Source organism: Strix uralensis, chromosome 2 (assembly GCF_047716275.1).
Source record: "Strix uralensis isolate ZFMK-TIS-50842 chromosome 2, bStrUra1, whole genome shotgun sequence".
In the NCBI taxonomy this organism is placed as follows: Eukaryota; Metazoa; Chordata; class Aves; order Strigiformes; family Strigidae; genus Strix; species Strix uralensis.
The window spans coordinates 121,811,770-121,833,397 of record NC_133973.1 but is presented as its reverse complement, the minus strand read 5'-3'; positions in this window follow the sequence as shown (position 1 = coordinate 121,833,397).

The following is a 21,628-nucleotide window of genomic DNA, read 5'->3' as shown; positions in this document are numbered from 1 at the left end:
ACACTAGACACTGCAGTGGTCCTGTGGTCTCCAAATCCAGAGACTGCCACCAGTGTAACAGCTTCATGCCAGAGCCCAGATCGCAAATCAAACTTCCATGGCTGGTGCTTCCCTCAGCCCGCAGGACTCCAGGCCCTCACAGAGAGGACTGTGGGCACAGGGTGGAGCCTCACGCTGCCAAACAATGACCAACCCTCAACAACTGCGGCAAAGGAGAACCAAATAAAGCGCTGCTGAGGTGATACTCTTCCTATGTGATACAGACATCTGTGAAGTAGCAAAGTAGGTTTAGTTGAGGTATTGACAATATAGATATAAATTTTTTACCTCAAATACTCTAGACACCCTCTATAGTTACTGGAGGGAAATTACCAATGAGAGTGAATGACTTCAGCTTAAAGTAGACATTAAAACATCAAACTGCTGAATCACAGCAGCAAGAGCCTTTATCTTTCCACTGACTATAACACAGGCTGAGGGCGACCAGTCCTTACACAGAGCTTGACAGTGCAGGCAAAAGTGAAAATAAAATGATGCTTACCCCTAAGGCACAATGACTACAAAGTGTGCAGGGGTCTTAGAGAAAAAGACACATAACACTGCAGTGAATCACTGTGACTAAACTTACTTTATATCCTTGTTTTACTGGCATGTTTAGCTCATTCATGAGTTATTGTGAACTGTTTGTGTTTCTGTGGCCAAAATGGTGAGTTCTCTGTTTTTTCTCCTGTTTGAGTAAAGCTGGGAGCTCACTCTCAGACTTCTTTTTACAGCTGAATTTAAAAAGCAACTTCTGGGTTGTTGGGGGGGTTTTTTTGAAAAATAAAAAAAAAAAAATTCGTCTTGATTTTTGGTACAGTAACATATTAGAGGCTGAACAGATTGGGAGACTCAGTGTGAAGAATGCTGTCTATTTTGTTCTACTGTGTATGTCTGTTTTTTCCAGGAGCTCATCTTCATCTTTGTTCAGGATTGTGACTAGTGCCAGTGCTGTCCTGGCATATTTTACTGTGTGCCAATGTTACTCCTCTTACATGTTCCCCTGTGTCTTTAATGTATTACATTTATTTTTCACCTTCAGTAAACAGCACATCACTGCAGTTAGGAATGTCACTCCATGGAGCCCATTCTTATCTGTCTAAGTCAGGTTTCCACTTGGCAATGAAACCACCAAGTCCTCTGAGATGACTTGTCCAGTGTCCAGGATCCCCACCAAGATCCTCCAACCAAGCAGCCTGAGCAATGCAGCTACTGAGCAGCATGGCCATGGAGTCCCGTGACCCACCAAGGGTGTGCAGTCAGCAGCCGCAGGGTGGGGAATCACCGCATCCTTTCACCACTTCCAAGCCTTGTCCTTAGCAAGGGAATGCTTTGCTCAAAGAAAACTTGGTCAGATGAGGTGAAGAGGAGACTGTGACTTTGCCAATGCCTGTCATAAAATACCACAGATATAAAATAAATTTAAAAAAAAAAAAAACTAGATGGGACAATGCTACAACAGAGGGAGCTAACTAGAATTCAGGTGATTGAGAAAGCAATCTCAGGGTATCGGTCTGCTCTCTCCACGGTAGCTTCCTTTGTTGTCTTATTCCAAGGGGGTAACCATTGCATGACTGCTATGACCATCTCCACATGCCTATCTTAGCGGTCCCTCAGACATTTTTTCTTTTGCTTTTCTCCCTTCTCCCGAATCACTAGTCTGTATTGTCCCCACATCCTTTTGACAAACAGTACCAGAAGTCACCCTCCTCCCATATGACCCAAAGGAGGAGATCCCTTCCTCAGGTCAGGCTTAGGAATACCATGTCCTTCATTCCTATGGGTAAGAAGGTCTGAGGCTCTCAGAAGCAGTGGAGCAGCTCCTGGCAGCTGTTAGGCTGCATCCCGCCCTCCCAGCACAGCATTTGCAGCTCTTGGCCATCCTCCCCCATGGCTCTTTCTTTGGCCACCTCCGTCTAGGAGCTTCATGGCAATAACTGGTTCAAAGGAAGAAAAAATAAGCAAAGGAGGCTATTAATTAAAGGAATCTATTCATACTGATACATTTACTCATTTTTCCAAGATTGTGCCCTCAAAAAGAACACAGGCAACAGAACCTGACCCATTTTCCTTCAAACAGGATGCCCCAAGCCATGCTGCCTGGCATCAAGCTAACAGTCCAAAAAGTGTCCCATCAACCTCGAGTCATATCTGCCAGTCCCAAAGGTATCTTGATCACTTCAGAGAATCAGAGCAGAGAATAACCATATGTGGGCAAATGAATTGAGGGTGATCCAAAGAGTGATTCTGATCAACTAAAGACTCATTTCTTCTGCATAAACCTAGGCATTTGGGGGTCACTTGGGATGCTTCTGAGTATCCCACCTGGCCTCTACTACAAGTCCAGAAAAGCATGAGTCTCCTGTGGATCCTGGGTCAGACCTAAGAGCCCCGTGCAGATGTCTCAGATGGCCTAAGATACCTCAAATGCTGCCAGGTACCTGTGGGACAGAAACTAAATTGTGTCCTATAGTCTGTTCAGCTGATTTGTTTTCAAGTCTCCATTGACTAGATCTCCATGGAGTATGAAAGATCTTAGACACATCATTTTCCTATAGACATCTACATTTAACTATCTTAATGATGAACTGAATGATATATGTATTTATCTGCCTCTAAATTCATTTCAGTTTTGATGTAATCAATTGCAATTATTAACATGAATACTTACAACTTGTCTGCAAAGTAAGTGTCTTCTGAGCTGCTGTGAATCATACTGTAGGACAAGCCTGCTTTGACGTTCACTGTTACATTAGTTGGTTTTTGTTCTACACATTCAACCCTCCCACACTGGTGGTATATTCCATTAAACACCTATTAAATTCAAGATCAGTACAGACTTGCTGGGTTGTCTGAGGACCTCACATGCAAAATTAGACTCACACAACTGCTTGTTATTACTGAATTTCACTTAGAGACTATCCTGGGAGCTGAATGTACATGTTCTAAGTTGAATTTGCCTCAGTGCAGTTGAGAACAGAGCCTGGGGAAAGGAGTACAACTTTATACAACCGGTTGTAATCATTGTGTGTGGTGAAGCAGGAGAGTGGTACCTGTTCACCTCTGTTCCTTAGTAATTCTGTACTGGCTTCTGCCCTGATAGCATGTCAGATTGAAGAGCAAATATTCTTTGACTTGGTGTAGAAACTCCAGTGGTTTTCTGCCATCTCAAAGTGTAAGCAAATCTTGATCCATGACTAGACAATTACAGCAGAAGGGAGCTCCTAAAGCTCTCAACTGGCAGAATGCACCTACCACACCGATGCCAAAAGTAAGAAAAGAAGGACAGCCTGCAAGGAGCTCCAGAGATTTGTTGTAGACGTGGATTAATTAACACTGTTACAACAAAACGTGTAATTGGCATGCAACAGCCAGTTAAACTTCAGCTGGAATGTCTAAGAGTAAGAAGTCACCAGTGGAATTCTAAATAGATATTTAGAGTCACTTCCTTTTCTAAATGAGAGGAGTGTCACAGATTCCAAATAACTTACTGATTTCATAACAATTGCATTGAATGTAAGGTCAGGCAAGCTGAAACTAGTAAATAAGAATCATAGAATAATTTAGATTGGAAGGGACCTCTGGAGGTCATCTGCTTCAAACCTCCATTTAAAGCAGATTCAGCACTGAAGTTTGATCCAACTTCAAAATTTGAGAGGCTTCTCAGGGTTATTCCTATCAAAATTTTAGTATCATCTCCAGTGTTGAGATTGCATAACCTCTCTGGGCAACCTCTTCCACGTTCTGACCACCCTCAATATTTTCCTAAGTTCAAAATTTTCCTAAAAATGTTTTTTTTGCTCTGCACTGAGAGTGGATTCAAATGTAGCAACACATATTTCAAGCTGTTAATTAAATGCAAATGTGTATTATTATTTGTGTAACTGACCTCAGAATCTGGATGAATCTGTTAGGTGAGACTAAGGCACCCTTCAGAGGAGCGTGCACTGCTGTCAGGCTTTCCTTATTGCTAAAATGAGTATTCATGCTCCTAGCTCACCAGTCCACCATCTTCCATTAGCAACAAACTTTGGAAAGTTTTAAAGGCCATAACCTGAATGTCTTTTTAAAGTGATATATCTCTAATGGGTCTAAAGACCTTCAACAAGGCTAAATTTTGAAGTGGACTTTAAAGTGCTTTAAGATTAATTATATATTTTCCTGAGGCTTTGAAAAAAATTACATCACTTTTCAAGTTATTGTATATTTTAGCTATTCCCATAAGGATTCCAGTACTAAGGCCCTGATTCCACCCAGACCATGCCTGATACTAATTGTTTAAATCAATGTAAAATTGATGTAAAAATCCAACCAGAAGAGTGGATGGGAAGATCTGATCTGGTGAGATTTTTAAACCTATCTTGGTCTAATGGTGTAGAAGTTTCAAAGAATTTGGAAGGCACAAGACTAGCAGTGTAAATCCAGTAACTCCATTAAAAGAGTCTTTTTCACATTACAGTAGTCATCAAGTCCATAACAATGTAGCAGAGGTGGTGTCTTCCCTTCTTCTACCATGTCAAGGTATGTGAGAGTCTTTCCATGCTTTGGTGAACAGACTGCAAGACCGCAAAAAATAATTTTTTGCATGTGTTGTAAAAGGAACACTTATATTCTGGTTATCTGCAGTACTGTTAATTGCTAGAATTTCCCTAGCACTAGATTCTGAAACAACTATAAGGAAAAAAAAATAATGTTTTTTTGGCTAAAGGACAGAATCAATATTATTTAAAAAATGCATTTGTTAAAAGTTCCATCACAAAGATAAAGACATAACTGCTGGAAAGCCTATAGAAAATTCAATGGCATTCTGAGAACATCTGATGATATTTGGGGTGCCACTCAATGACTTTAAACCTCTCCAATGTAACTGTCTAGGAACTTGTAGGATGGAGTATATCTGACTGATTTTAGATTACTATTTGTGGGTGAGATAGTCATGCCCTACCAATCTCTTCTGGGTTTTATTGGTGAAGACAGACAAGGGTGACTAATTCAAATGTTGACATTTATACTACAGATGCCTACACTTGGCCAGATGACTCCTACTCGTGGTGACTTAAGTCCAGCCACCACAATGTGAAATAGAGTGAGACTACCTCTGATCACAACGTCAATGAGACAGGAAGACAAGGACAGAGTTGCTACCATCATCTCCAAACTGTATGTTTATGACCTTCAGCTTTACAGTATCTGATGCCTGCTGGTGGCTCTTTGCCACTCTATGTGTAAACACACTACTTTAGACTCCCTGGTGTTCTCTCATAGTTGCTATTTAGCTACCACCAGCTCCTAGAGATGCGTGCTTTCCCTCAGCTCCAAAAGACTATGTTTGGTACACATTTAATTAAAATTACCATTTAATTATATAAGACACTAGTAAGCTGGTTGGAAACCTTGTTACAGCAGCAGCTGGATGCCCTGAAAGTATTGGTGAGTGGAGGTGGGAACACATCTCTCTCTTGAGGCCTCATGAGAAATATATCTCCAGCACACCTCAGGCATGATGCTTTGGATCAAGAGGATTGAAGGCAGGTCAGTACATCCATCTTGAGGATCTCTGGAGCCACAAGGCAACTCTCTGTGCATTTAACCAGGTACATTTTCATTACAGCAGGAACTTGAATCACAGAATCATCTAGGTTGGAAAAGACCTTGAAGATCATCAAGTCAAACCATAAACCTAACACTGACCATTCTCAACTACACCATATCCCTCAGCGCTATGTCGACCCGACTCTTAAACACCTCCAGGGATGGGGACTCCACCGCTGCCCTGGGCAGCCCATTACAACACATAACAACCCATTCTGTAAAGAAATGCTTCCTAATATCCAGTCTAAACCTTCCCTGGTGCAACTTGAGGCCATTCCCTCTTGTCCTATCGCTTATTACTTGGTTAAAGAGGCTCATCCCCAGCTCTCTGCAACCTCCTTTCAGGTAGTTGTAGAGGGCGATGAGGTCTCCCCTCAGCCTCCTCTTCTCCAGACTAAACAACCCCAGTTCCCTCAGCTGCTCCTCATACGACATGTGCTCTAGACCCTGCACCAGCTTCGTTGCCCTTCTCTGGACACGCTCGAGACATTCAATGTCCTTTTTGTAGTGAGGGGCCCAAAACTGAACACAGTAATCAAGATGCGGCCTCACCAGTGCCGAGTACAGGGGTAAGATCACTTCCCTGTCCCTGCTGGCCACGCTATTTCTGATACAAGCCAGGATACCATTGGCCTTCTTGGCCACCTGGGCACACTGCTGGCTCATGTTCAGCCAGCTGTCAATCAACACCCCCAGGTCCCCTCTGACTGGCAGCTCTCCAGCCACTCCTCCCCAAGCCTGTAGCGCTGCTGGGGGTTGTTGTGGCCCAAGTGCAGCACCCGGCATTTGGCCTTATTGAAACTCCTACAGTTGGCCTTAGCCCATCGCTCCAGCCTGTCCAGGTGTCTCTGCAGAGCCTCCCTACCCTCGAGCAGATCAACACTCCCACCCAACTTGGTGTCATCTGCAAACTTACTGAGGGTGCACTCGATCCCCTCATCTAAATCATCAATAAAGATGTTAAACAGGAGTGGCCCCAAAACCGAGCCCTGGGGGACACCACTTATGACCGGCTGCCAACTGGATTTAACTCCGTTCACCCCAACTCTTTGGGCCCGGCCATCAGCCAGTTTTTTACCAAGTGAAACGTGTGCCCATCCAAGCAACGAGCAGCCCGTTTCACCAGGAGAATGCTGTGGGAAACGGTGTCAAAAGCCTTACTAAAGTCAAGGTAGACAACATCCACAGCCTTTCCCTCATCCAATAAGCAGGTCTCCCTGTTGTAGAAGGAGATCAGGATTGTCAAGCAGGACCTGCCTTTGATAAACCCATGCTGACGGGGCCTGATCATCTGGTTGTCCCGCATGTGTTGTATTATGGTACTCTGGATGAGCTGCTCCATCAGCTTCCCGGGCACCAAAGTCAAGCTGACAGGCCTGTAACTTCCCGGATCATCCTTCCGACCCTTCCTATATATGGGCGTCACATTGTCCAAGTTCCAATCTGTTGGGACCTCCCCGGTCAGCCAGGACTGCTGGTAAATGATGGAAAGTGGCTTGGCAAGCACCCCAGCCAGCTCCTTCAGCACCCTCGGGTGTATCCCATCTGGTCCCATAGACTTGTGTGTGTCTATGTGATGCAGTAGGTCACTGACTATCTCCTCCTGGATTGTGGGGGGGTTGTTCTCCCAGTCTCTGTCTTCTGGCTGAGGAGGCTGGATTCCCTCAGTACAACTAGTCTTGTTACTAAAGACTGAGTCAAAGAAGGCATTAAGCACCTCAGCCTTTTCCTCATCACTCGTTGCCATGTTTCCTCCTGCATCTAGCAGGGGATGGAGGCTCTCCCTGGTCTTTCTTTTGTTGTTGAAGTATTTACAGAAACATTTCTTGTTATCCTTGAGTGCTGAAGCCAGATTAATTTCTAGTTGGGCTTTAGATGTCCTGATTTCTGCCCTGCATAGACTCACAGCCTCTTTGTAATCATTGTGAGTCGCTAGCCCCTTCTTCCAAAGGCCGTAAACTCTCATTTTCTTCCTGAGTTGCAGCCAAAGCTCCCTGTTCAGCCAGAGTGGTCTTCTCTGTCGCCGGCTTCTTTTACAGCACCTGGGGACCGCCTGCTCCTGAGCCATTAAGACTTCCTTCTTAAAGAGTGTCCAGCCTTCCTGGACCCCTATACCCTTCAGGACCCTCTCCCAAGGGATTCTGTCAAGCAGTTGCCTAAACAAGTCAAAGTCAGCCCTTTGGAAGTCCAGGATGTCAGTTCTGCTGTCCCATCTCCTGGCGTCTCAGAATAGAGGACTCTATTATTTCATGATGATTGTGCCCTAGTCGGCCTCCAACCGCCACATCATCCACCAGTCCTTCTCTATTCACAAAGAGGAGGTCCAGCAGGGCACCTTCTCTGGTCTGTTCACTCACCAGCTGTGTTAGGAATTTATCTTCCACATATTCCAGGAATCTCCGGGACTGGTCCCACTCTGCTGTATCTCCTACAGTGCAAGTTAACTAACTATTGGCAATGAAGCAATTTCCATGTTCATGTCACTCTGTTAATAATTCTTCCCACCAAGTGGAATGTCTGCAGAAGAAACCCCAGCCAGGGGCAGGCCTGTTTTGATCTTCATCACTGGAACCATTCCATGGATCAGACCCAAGATAGTAATAAATTGAAAATACATGAAAATTAGATCAGTTATACGGAGACTAGGAATAAGAGCTCACTTCTTTTCTTAATATAGGGAATATTTAAAAATAACTCTAATAAAAAGCAACAAAACAAAGTCACTGTATGAAACATTGAATTGCATCATTCCCAAAGAAAATGTACAAAAAAGCTTCCTTTTAAAACAAGCAATTATCACTATGAATATTGTTAAGAAGGAATGCCTGCTGTTTCTCTAGAGACATTGCTGAGTACAAGGGAGCTGTAGCAACCCTAAGGAAGGAGGCTGTCAGACAGGTTGAGTTACACGGATAACCATGTCAGATTAAGTTAGGTTTAATATTTTCCAAGTGTGTGATCAGTTGCTGAAGGCTTTGAAGTGGCAAGCACAATGCAATTGAGTCTGAAATTCCCGCAGAGTTCCTGAACAGAAGGTGAGGTTTCTTTCTTAAACATATAGGCACAGCTTCTAGCCCATCTCCTCTTACTCCACATCAAACAGAATCAGGCTCAGGAGAGAGGGTGCAGTTAAGGTCACTGCTTTCAAACAGGTTTGTCCGTGCTCAGAAGACAGGAGCTGATGTGAAAATGCTGCTGCTTCCTTTTCCCATTTTATTTGGTCATGGGAGACATGCAAAGTCTGAAAGCCATTAGCATGTAGAGCTGATAGGATTTGGTCCATCATGCTCATCTACTTTCCCAAGCATTCAGACCTGATCACCTGATTATCACATCCCCTGTTAGGAGCTGAAAACCAGGAGTCACTGTGATATTAAATTAACCTAGAAAAAAAAAAATGACAAGCATTAACCTTTTCCTTCTACTTTTCGCAAATTGTGTGGCATGTTTCTACAGATAGATCATGGGAGTCCTGGCCCAAAGAAAAAATGGACTGATGCTTTCACTCAGCATTGTTGTTACCGTGTTGTTCTCTGAAGGCCACCGAAGCTCTTTGGGACTGTGTGTGGTAATAGAGCATTAGCAATTTGTGGTCAACCTGAAAAAAGATCTCAGGAGATTTAACATACCCACAGGGCAACAGAAGCTTTTAACTTTCCATCAGCACAGTGAAAATTAAGTCCATTCAAACCAGAATCATACTATCTCATCTTCTTCAGAGTCTCAGTAATGGTCACAATCCACACAGAAGTCACTTTGTGTGGTCTTCATCTGGCCATTTGTGGATCAGCAAACCAGAGGAGCAGAAAGCCCTTTTCTCGGGTGCTTTGCTCTGGCTTCTGCTTCTGACCCCATCCTTTCTCCTCCTCCCTCCCCGTTGAGCCCCCTTGGCCCTTTTCCCTGTCCATGAGATTCTAGACTAGAGTCCTGCCCTGTCAAGCATCAATGGGCTATAGTAGTGAGAAGGCAAGGGACTGATGAAAATGGAAATTTGAATGGGCAAGTTGTGGACCTGCTCTACTGGTCGCTCTCTGGCTGCCTTTCCTCCTCGCAGCGCTCCTGCTGTCCAACACACCTTCTCAACTCTTTTTCCTTATTTCAACAGCTGTGGACTATGGCATTTTCCTGCCAGAGCTACCTCCATCAAAGCCCAGATCACCCTTCGGTCATGAATTTCCTTACCTGCCTTGAGATTTTCTACCTTTGCTCACCTACACCAAGCCGCAGGGCTTTCTCCTACCCACTGGTGTTTCTTCCACTGTTGCAGCTCTTCTTTGTGCCAAGGTGCCTTGATTCATTCCTGATGAAGGTTGAGAACTTGTCACCACCCAGCCCGCTCTTTCAAGGCAATATAGTATCTCCAGTCCTCCATGACAGCTGACCTCAGACTAACTTCTAAACCTCAGACTGGTTACACTGTTGTCCCCAGGAGTCTTCCCAACTGACCCACATCCATCGTGAAGTCCCCTATCAAAAATGCCCCCAGCTCAGGCCTGATGAGCCGTCACAATTAAAGCACAAGGACTCCTTCATGTGCATTGCAAACAGTATTCCTAAATTTGATATTTATTTTATCTGCAGGAGTATGAGCATGTTGGTGCATTTTCCTCCTGATTTTTTGCAGTAAAGCTGCAGAGCCACTCATCCTTCATTCTGCATTTCTGTAGCAGATTTCTCCTACTTAGGTAGTTTTTCATTTGTCCATCTTAACTTGCATTCAATTTTTTCTATACTATTTACCCAATGTGTTAGCTTCATACAAAACTTTTCAACAGTTTATATTATATAGAAAAGAATAAGGGAAAAAGGAAGAAAAGAGCATGTTTTAATAGTGACAAATACTATTTCCTTATGATGAATTACAAGATGCAGTGTGATTAATATTTAATACAGCTAATTCATTTTCAAAAGTTTTCTTGTTAAAATGGTGGTTTCCTGTAAAATGTATTGCAGAAAGGCTGCATTTAAAGCCATCACTTCAGAGTTATTTTCAAAATTATAGTAATGCAATGTTTTTTGTGACATTAACAACAGACAATGTTAGGTTGTTATGGCGACAGAAGTGATGTGATGACTTCATGGAAGCAAGGGACATTACAGTGACAGTTTGGGAACAGTTGCTTCATTTATGAGCTTGGCTTTGAAGAAAAAAGACAAATGAAGATTTGTAAATCTAAAGCTTCTCTGTGTATAAAATGCCAAATATCCTAACTTCCCTCTGACTAAATCTACAGCTGAAAGAAGATAAATATTTCAACAGTACTTCCTCAGGCCCATTTACTTTAATATCCATTAGGAAAATGAGATTTATACCCATACATTAAGTGTGTAATATGGGATAAACACCCCAGTTCAGTAAAGGTGATATATCTGAAAAGTTTCCCAATAGGTGGAAAGCAGAAGAAGAAATTTCTAGGCAGGAGAACATGTTTTTCTTTTCTGGTTAGGTATGAAATCATCAATCAGAAAACTTTCTCTTCTGTTTTTGAATCAGCCCTCTTGGATAAATGTAAAAATTAACTTTAAAAAAAAAAAAAACAAACCAAAAAAACAAAACAATCCAGTAAAATGATGCTAAGACAAAAGATGTCCCTTTCTAGAACATCTTTTCTTATGCTCTTTGTCAGAAGAAAGAAGAGGAAAGAAAAGGATTTGAACATTTTCCAACTGTGGTATTGAAAATTTATACAGGGCATCAGCACATGAATAAATGCCGCTGAACAACTTTTCAGTCAATGTGAAGACTGGTGTCAGCCCACAATAAAAATAATGAAAAAATGCCAAACTCCACAGTTCCAGCTACCATTAATGCCAAACAGAAAGATGCACAAATGAAACAGAAACAAAGAAGGAACTACAGCAGTGTTCACAAAAGTGGACAGTACTTGGAGAAAGTCCTTGGAATGAGACATAGAAAGGCCAAATCTTTTGTACTGAGCTGTTACTAGTGGTCAAGCAGAAATCCAAACATCTTGTTAAAACGAATCCAATGGAAGACCGTTGCAAGGAAATAGCATCTCCAGAAACACTGAGTCAAGAGTTGCATACAAAGGCTTGAAGGGGACATACAGGCAGTGGACAAGGTGCAGTGGACAGAAGTTGCAACAGCAGAAATTCAAGTCAGACATTTGTAAACAAAATTTTCACAAAGAGGTTGATCAAACATGGAGACAGGCTACTCAGAGGGGTTGTGGAGCCTCAGTTCTCAGAGATACTTAAAAGTTGCTGGACACAGTCCTGAGCAACCTGATCTAACACTGAGCTGAAATGTCCCGGCTTTGAGTAGGGGTTGGTACAGAAACTTGCAATGGCCTTGAGCTTCTTGCAAGACAAACACTATTCTGAAAATGCTCATCAGTGGAGGACTGTTTCCTTCCTGACACTGGCTCTGCAGCATGAAACAGTACTGTTCTTAGGCTGCAAAACCTAGAGATAGAAACGGTTGGTGGCCAAGCATCTCCTATGTAGTGAACTAAAGAGAAAAAGGAAGCATGACTGTCCAATATAAGACTTTGGGGCCACTCTAAAAATACATTTAATTAGTGCAATTTTCTGATTTTCAAACCGTTTGTGGCCAATGTGGCAGCAAAGAGTCAGAAAGATGAGGGAAGCAACAAGTTTCCTGGGACAGAAGGAACAAGTTGCTGAGCAGGAGGTTCATGCTAAGCACGTGGTGCAGCAGTGTGTGGGGAGATGATGTGAAGGGTGTGATTTAAAGTGCTGATCATGCACAAAATGTAACAGTCACCTGCACACGCACAGATCCTGACTTGTCCATCCCAGTGGGGAACTGGCATCCTCATGAAGGATTGTTCATGTCTGGTAAACGAATAGTATTAAAAAGATGAGATCATATATTAAACCTTTGCTCCTTATAATGCCCTGCTTCCCCATAGCCTCCTTGCTCCCATCTGCTCCTTTCATGACTAGGTACCACATATTTCCCAAATCCCCTCCACTAGGAGACTCCCCATTTTGGAAAATCCTGAACTTCTACTGTCTGTAGGCACACAGCTCCCTATATACAGGAAAGAGGGGTATTTTCTTCTCTAAAAAAGGATTTTAGGAAAAAGATAAAGCCAAAAGAATGGCGAGAGCATCAATAGCAAAGTCCTGGCAGAGAAGGAGATGTTGATAGAGGCAGTGCTGGGGTGGTTATCCTTGCTGGTGGGAGTGAACATTTGTAGCAGAATAAATGCAAACTGTTGCAAATGAATCATAGAATCATAGAATCGTTTAGGTTGGAAAAGACCTTTAAGTCCATCCATAAGCCTAACACTGACAAATCCACCACTAAACTGTAAAGCCCAAAGGTTGCTGATTGCTGTTTTTTATTTTGGAAAAAGACAAAAAAAAAAAAAAAAAAAAAAAAAAAAGGCAGGATTACAAGGAGACAGGGAACATCAGCATATGATATCATTTATATCATATAAAGATGATAGAGAAAACACTGATGGTAATGGGTACACCCACACTGAGGTGTGGGCTGGTCATTTGGTTTCGCAAGCTAATCTCTGTGTGGTGCATGCTGATTCCCATCTCACGATACCCACCTACCACCTGGGGTGTTTATCTTCCTGAGGAACCCAGACTGTGATGATTTATTAGCACAGACAGTTTGGGCAATCCTTTGCTCTTTTCAGAGACTCAGAAGTCTACGGTCCAGAAGGGAAAATTACCAGCATCTCATTGGAGGGCACATATGCCATGGCCTGCAGCACTTCCCATGCTAGTGCTGGGCTTTCAAGCACCACTCAGAACTGACTTAAAGATGTTGATTTCACACAGCATCTAGATCCCTAGGGGTTTTGTTGCAAGCTCTCAGGGGTAAAAAGTGTCCTTTTTTAAGGTTAACCTATTTTCTGCATCCAGGAATTTGATTGTGTTGTTTTGCCTTTATCTGGTATAACACTCTACTCTTGGAAATCTCCCATGTAGATATTTCTAGGCCTTAATCAAGCTATGTTGCCACGACCTGTTCTCTCAGATAAATTAAATTGATTTATTATTTAAATATCTCATTGTGCAGCAGTTTTTTCCAACCTGGATTCACTCTTTCTCAGCCCTGTATCCTTGGGCTGTGGCAGAACAATGCCTTAGTCAGTCATATTTCATATTCCTGAAAGCTTTGTCAAGCTAAGACCACTTTGGCACAAAGGAGGGAAATCTCACCACAGTCCTGCAAGATCCATTCAGATGTGTGCAAGTGAAGACAGAAAACTCCTCTGCCTTGCCTTTATTCAGCCATAGATCTGCCTGTTTCTCTCTTCGGAAATGTGGCAGGTTTGCTGTCCCAGCTGTAACCCAAGCAAAGGGATGCTCCTATCTGCCGCTACCTTTCCTTCAGCAAGCAGTCAGCAAGGGCACTTCCCAGGCCCTGTCATGGCCACCAGTCTTGGGTGGACAGTCCAGGAAGAGAAGGATGAAGTCAGGTTCCCACCTGGGACCCTTGGGACAGGTTTTCTTCCCAGATCCTAGAGCAATACTGCCACCCAAATCCAGGACAGCCACAGACTGTTGGAGGGAGGACGTGGTGGGATGAGAGCCCGACCACATTCGGCAGTGAGTTATTATCACATGCTGCAGTGAACATGTGGTGACTTCTTCCCTGCCTACTCCTCGCAGGCCTACAACCTTATTCTGTTAATTTCAGTGGGAAATGTGATGAGTAGGTGAATATGTCCTCTGAATTGATATTTCAGGCAGAAAAGATTAATTTATGTATATTTGATAATTGGTGATGCATTTCTTAATTTGATTTCTTTTGGATGATTTCCTATATACCCACACATACACCAAAAAAAAGCGACAAAAAGTTTTTTGGCTGCTGTACTTTGTATATATCAGTGGCATGGTACATAGGGGTTGGTGTTGGGGTTTTTTTTGCGGAATACATGAGAGCTGTTAAAACTTACTAGACAGACTCCCTTTCAAACTGAAATTTCTTGTGTAACCCTGGGGAAAATATTGCACAGGCAATAGCAGTGTTGGCTACCCCCAGATCACACCAGTAAGTCTTGGCATCAGCCTTACAGAGAAAACCACATCTCAGATATCACTCTACTTCAGTCTTTACATCTTCTGTTGTGCTTCTGGAGATGAACTGCCTGGTATTTTTGTGATGAGGTTGTCTGTCCATTTGTAACCCTGTTGAGTCAGCTTGGCAACATTGTCAAACTTGGGTACAGATGTATAGGAAGCCACTGAAGGGAATTGTGCTGAGAATTGATTTGAGCTATTATTTCTGCTGCTGACATAAATATGCTTAGCTCCTGCAAACCTGTTTGTCCCTGTAGATTCCCACCAGCTATGAAACAGTATCTCACAGGGTTGCAGAGATTCACGGTAGTGCCATTGCAGGTCAGATTTTAATAAGTAAAAGCAAAAAATGCTAAATTTAAATATCCAGACTTTGGAGGTTTTAGTTCTTATAAATCCCTTGTTATTCTTTCCTTTAATATTTATTTAAAACAATTTCCTACCATTTATCCTCCTTTTGCTCAGTCCCTATTGTTTCCCTTCCTTTTCCAGTATAAAAAAAATCTCTATATTGGGCAGAAATTATGCAGGTAGCCATTGTACCTGAGGTTTGGGAAATCTGAAAAGGACACTTCAGTTTTAATCCCTGTCTCACTATGCTGATTTGAAAAAGAATTTAAAACTTCAGCTTGAACTCCAGGTTGACCGAATTTTTTGTAACAGTGACAAAGGAACAGAGATAAGGCTAGGACAAATATTTCCAACAATAATGCAGGATTAAAAAGATCAGCATGGAATTTACATTATGAAAAAACAAAGATGCTGTCAGAAAACAAGCTTGATGGGAAGGCATTCATTCAGCTGAAAATATAATCTCAAAGCTCCCCATTTGTATCTGTTGTACTGAAATTTTCTTTCTGGTGTCCATTTTTAGCTATCAAACTAAAAATAACTCTAAAAGATGATGTCAGAAGTTGTGCCACATAACCTGTATCTGCTACAGTTCTGGACCTGCTCACTTATCTCAGACACTCATCCGAGGCAGTCCCATATCCCAGGCCTTTGACAAGAAATATTCCAGCAGGGAAATGTGCTATGCCACAAACTTGAGCAGCTCCATCCTGCCCTTCCAGTTGTATGATTTTCTTTTCCTTGGGTGCACCCCTAATTTTCTGAGAGTGTCACCGTCAAAGTTCACCATTACTTTTGGAGGAACGATTTCAGCCCAAAATCTATTTAGTTCAGTCCCATCCAAACAGCTTGAATAACCAGTACAAACACTTCTTGCTTCTTCCTTTCTTTTTTCAGTCTCAAAGAGCCTTTTTTTTTTTTTTTTTTTATTTTCTTAGGAGACTTTGAATCAGTGCCCATGATGTCCTCTTGGTCACTAGATAGGGATAAGTGCTTTAAATTTCCTTAGGAGTTGTTAATATTGTTAATTTGGTCTCTTCTTGAGAGTATCTCTGAATTCTCCAGCTATCCTGGCTCTCCACCCTTTTCTTCTTCTCTAGCTCCTGTTACAGAAGCACAGCGATTGTGGGGAGGCTGTGCAGCAGATGGGAAACTCCCTGCTTCAGGACCCAGACTGCCTGTGCCACACTGGACAAGAATAATTAAGGAAAACACCTCCTTCCCTCCCGCTGATGAATATCACCTCACCAAAAATGTCATGTGTGTCAGATTTGTAGGATGCACCTGGATAAGAGTATGTCAGCATACTGGAGAAGTGTTCATCTGTGTCACGTGTGGGCTCAGGGGCAGCTCTTATGCTGGGGTCCATGGGGCCCATCTCCATTAGAACCTATATTCTCCTAAACCTCCTTTGTGCACACACACACACGCACGCACGCACGCACGCACGCATGCACACTTTCCTGTTGAGATCTCCATCAACTGAAGTGCAGTAGAGACACTGCTGGGTACTCTGTGCTTCCCTTGGTGCAGGCAATGGTGGGGACATTAGCACAGTGCTGGTCAGGAGAAGAACCAGTGCCCCTGCCACCATGTGTGTCATGTAGAGGGTCCCGCTGACCCCAAGGGACGGTGGCAGATCAAGTCTGTCTAGAGGTTGCTCTCTTCCCTTTGGCAGTGTCAGAGGGGGTTCGGGAGAAGGCTTCTCAAAGTCTGCTTCACTTGCACTGTTTTTGTGTTTCCCCTAACCTCCTTCTGAACTCTTGGATGAAAAGCTGTGAACTGAAGCTCACAAAGCTCGATTTCTGTCTTTCCCACAAAGACTTTTGTTCTACAGGAAATAACTCTTTTCTACAAAAAGAATAAATATATAAACTACTCAGACTTAACAATGATCATATATCAAAAGGGACAGTCTGAAGAGGGCACAAGGAACTTATTTTCTGAATGGGTTTGCTCATCCCGAAGAAAAGTTGGCATCCTCTAATAGACTGAATTTTCTTTTATAGCAAACAGTCTAGCTAAACTGACAAGCTTCTGAGTACAGCCTCCTAAATAAACAGCCTTGTATCCTTCTTGCAGAAACATTTCAATTATTATAAATACTGCAGATGGGAAAACAATTTGAAGGAAGGGAAGCTGGCAGGCTCTAGGAAGAAGGAAGAGCTGGCATGTGCACTTTGATTCACAAGAAGGGTCCTTTTGTGATAAAAACGAAGTAGGGAAAGTATTTGTGTTCACTTCTACCTCTAAAAGAACTTCTTCCAGAAAATATTTTGTTATCAAGATGATCTATGGCTAAAAATTTAGAATGCCTAGATCTTATATATAAGATCAAATACAAATCAATTCTTAGAAAAGTATGTGACAATGCATATTTTATTTGACTTGACAGAAATGCTGTTTTTTCAGTCTGAGACAGCTCAGAGGTTGGTGATACCCTTAGTTTGTCCATTAAGAGTAAAAGCTTTCCTGGATACCATTCTGGATTAGCCCACAACTTCTCCTCTATATTTTGGAGCCAAAAGATCTCTCCAGCCCCAACTTGTAAAAGAAATAGTGCTAGTTCTCTTAGCTATAGTCTGTGCCAGTGCTCTGGGAGATATCTGCACAAGTCTAAAAGCAACTGTACTCCTGCCCACTCCCGATGCAGGTTTCAAAAAGCAGCAGAAACACCCATACAATCAAACAACAAAAACAGAGATTTTTTTTTTTTAATGGTCTTATTAGATTGTTCCATTTTTGTCTCCTGCCCTTAGCTCTGAGATTTTTTTTTTCTCTGCTGAAACCAATATGAAAGAATAATACCTCTTATCTCTTTTTTGTTGTTTTGGGGTTTTTTTGGGGTTTTTTTGGTTTTTTTTTTCCCTTCTGTATTTTGTGTAATTCTTTAAAGATTTGGGCAGTTGGAAGTGGACAGTCACAGCTCAGGGGGAGGCTGATCCTCTCGCTCCTCCTCCTCTGACTGCTCAGACTCAGACACAGACTGGCCCCTGGAATCCCAGGGTTAAGAACCCTCATCCTTCCAGGTCTCTATGCTGCTGCCAGCCACCATCCTGCCTTCACCTCCTGGGCTCTCAGGTCCTCTCCAGAAATCCCGCAGCATATTCCCCAGGGAGGGATCACCAAACGGCCCTCAGCTCTGCAAGTGCTCAAGGTGCCAGTGGGCTAAAATGTTGTTCTCGTTTGGTGTATCTGAACTCAGGACTAGGAAAATTAACAATACATCTCTTCATCTTTGTATATTCAGTTTTCTGACTTTTTCTGATGTGTTTTTACTTTCTTAATTGCTATTTTGCTGCAATAGTGCAAAAAAGATACATACCAGAAATGGAATGAGTGATCAATTGATCTGTCTTCACAATATTTCTTCTGAATTGTCTTGGGTGGAGCAGTTTGCTGTGCTTGTAAACAACCTGGAGTCTTTCAACTAAAAGACCTCTGTGTTAATAATGTTTATAAAATAGTAGTGACGTGTCCATTAAAAGTCAATTGAATACCTCAATTGATAGAAAAGCATATCAGTCCTGGAGAGCCTAGAAGAGAAGTAAGATGCTATAAATTCTGTGGCTGCTGTCATTCTCACCCTTCACCTACATCCCTGGTATTCACTTGCTTACTCCACCTCTGTTCTCCAATTCCTAATCTGTTGCTTTTGTGGTGTTGTTCTTGTATTGTTACAGCTGGCCTTGCATGATAGTTTTGCTCATCCACCATGTAGGGAATTCTGGGAGCATCTGCTTTAGTGGAAAACCCAAAGCGATGCTGTATTGTTTCTTCTTGAGGAAGAGGAAGAGGTGGTGAGCCAGGCAGCCAGCATCTGTCCACCCAGGATGCTCTCACCTGTTGCCCCGTTTCCTCATTTCGATCTCTCTCTACTTGTTTAAGTATCATAGTTAACTGCTTTCAGTTTTTTTATATCCATTGTGACAGCAGACTGTGTACTACCTGCCTTACCAATCTAGTCCTCCTGTTGCCCTCTCTCCCTTGAACTTCTACCCAGCTCTATGGCTGAATGCTGAACCTCAGACCTTTTCCAATGTTTTGGATACAAAATGACCTTGACACATTCTGCAGACACAGCTGTCTCACCTTGCTTTGGTGAGATGACCAAACCCCCTTCAGCGTACCTGAGCTTGGGGTTTCTGAAGCATTTTTAACTCTGTTATTTCTGACTGGTGGGATCTCACTGCTAGTGCTGGGAGGAAGGATGATATACTAAAAGGATGTCAGATAGGAAGATGGAAAGGTCCAAGATGTAGCCTTCTGCAAAAGTCAAAGAGCAATGAAGTCAAGAGAATTTTATTATATAAATAGGAATATTTCACCTACAGGTTTTGCCCTCATATCATGCAATTCTATAAAGATATGTAAGAACATATACATTGCTTTATTGAACCAAAGCAATAGTCCATCTGGCCAGAAACTCTGTCCTGAAACTGGCTCTTCTCAGAACAGTGTAAACATGTAAACAGGATCAAACTTTCCTCTGCTGTAACATCAGGCCATTAGAATGTCATTTCTCCACAAAGGCCGTAGCCCTCTTCACTCTCACTCGCTTGGCATGGGTGTTCTGCTGTCCTTATGATCTGTGTTGCACTCCTGGACCCCATACTTGCAATTCTTCCCCTGTTAGGAAAAGGTACTTCCTGTATCCTATAACTGAAAGTTGGCTGCCACTTCAGAAAATCTTTTGATTCATGAACATTTGATTCATGACTGAGCAGAAAACCTTTGGAAATAATTTTTTTCAGGGGCCTAGTACTGAGCGGTAGTAGTAAGGAAGATCATCAGCTCATTTCACGTAATCGTTGGAATAGTTATGAGAAGCAGGTAATGGTTTTCTCTAGTACATTAAACAGGTGACTAAATGATTTGCACTCCATTAACAGTGTAATACACAATAGCTTTCCGTGGAAGAACGTCTAATTTATATCTTTCCTCTTTTGCAAACCAAAACTAGAAAATGCTTTTCAAACTTCAGTTCTCTCTTTTAAGGTCTCATTTCTGTAATCTCTTCCTACTTCAGTGAGATAAATATTGGTCTGAAAAGCAGTGTTCAAGTAGCTAAATAGACAGAGGAGCAAAATTAAAAATTTGCTTCTTCCTTTAACTCATAGACTCTGTGATGGGGCTATCCATCACGAGTGAGCTATCTCAGGATTGATCACAAGTCTGGCACAATGTAATTACTGAACCAGAAGCATCGTATTATATAGCATGAAATGAAATAGCAATTTTGCCTTCCACATTATGAACCAGTTGACTAATGATGGAGTGTTGCAATTAGAAAATATGGAAGTAACAAGGCAAGGTATTCCATGGTCTGCTAATGTGTAGAATAAAACTACTGATAGTTTGAAGTAAGGAAATTAAAAACAGTAAAACTGTAACAGAAAATAACAATGGTGTTCTTAATAAACTGTAAAAGGAGAGGATGGAATTGTCCTCTAAAGTAGGTCAAGTCTAAAAGGATTATGTGTAGTGCATGAAAAGGCTTCCTCTGGTCTTGTGTCAGTGGACTTATTTTTTTTTTCTAATGTGTTTTCTGGTGGCTGAGAACTGCTGCATTCATTTGCACAGTGACTTAGCAGCGGGAGATTTTGCTTTAAGAGTCCAGGAAGGAAAAACAATGAGTTGAGGGTGAGAGCTGCTGCAGTTGCATCACCCAGCACTCCCTCTCTGACTCCCATTTCATGCTGCGTGAGTGACAAATGGCTAGATCACAGTGTTGCTGCAAGGTTGCCCAGTGACACCAAGCCAAAAACACTGGTGGCATAACTAGTAGTTTGAAAAAAACCATCATTTTGATATAAATTAGCCAAAAAAAGAGAAAGAATGATAGGAAATGATCAAGTACTATAAATTGCCCCAAGTCACTACTGAAGGCATTCTTCCCTGTTCTTCTCCTCTTATTTGTCTGAAGCATGTCTTCAATTAAGTTGAATATCTGGAAACAAAAAAAGTTGGGAATTTATTTTAAAATGTAATCTTTTTTTTTTTTTTTAAATTTTTAAACCTGGATTAAAATCTTTCTGTAATCCTAATACCAGCTACAAACATTCTGAGTCACTGATGCAAAATAAACCTGCTAACATATGGAGGAATCTGGCCCACTTACATTTTATCTTAATGTTAGCTGCAAACTTCAACAGTGCCTGAGCGATGCAGGAATTTAGACTTCCAGTGAAAGAGGTTTGTCAGAGGCAGTAGCTGCTGCTCTCACTCTGCTAGCTTTTAAAATCAAGTTTATTTGCCTCATACATAGCTACCTGCCTCCTTAGCACTTTGGGCTACTCAAAAGCCACTGGTTTTTGCTCTGATTTCTGAATACCATGATTACTGGATAACAGAGATCATCACAAACTAGCAGCCTAATGCCAGATAAGAGATTCATGAGGACAAACACATATCTAAAGCAAGCAGCTCCAGCCTTTCCCATGTCAGAGCACAGTGCCCACCAAGCCCCTTCTGCCAACTGCTGCCAGCAAGAGCTCTGCGGGTGAGCGGTCACAGCTGAGGCAGCAGCTTGTTCAGTTCCCCATTCGGTGGGTGAGATAGCCATGGCGGTAGCACATGCTGGAAACCCTCCCTTGCTATAGTCACA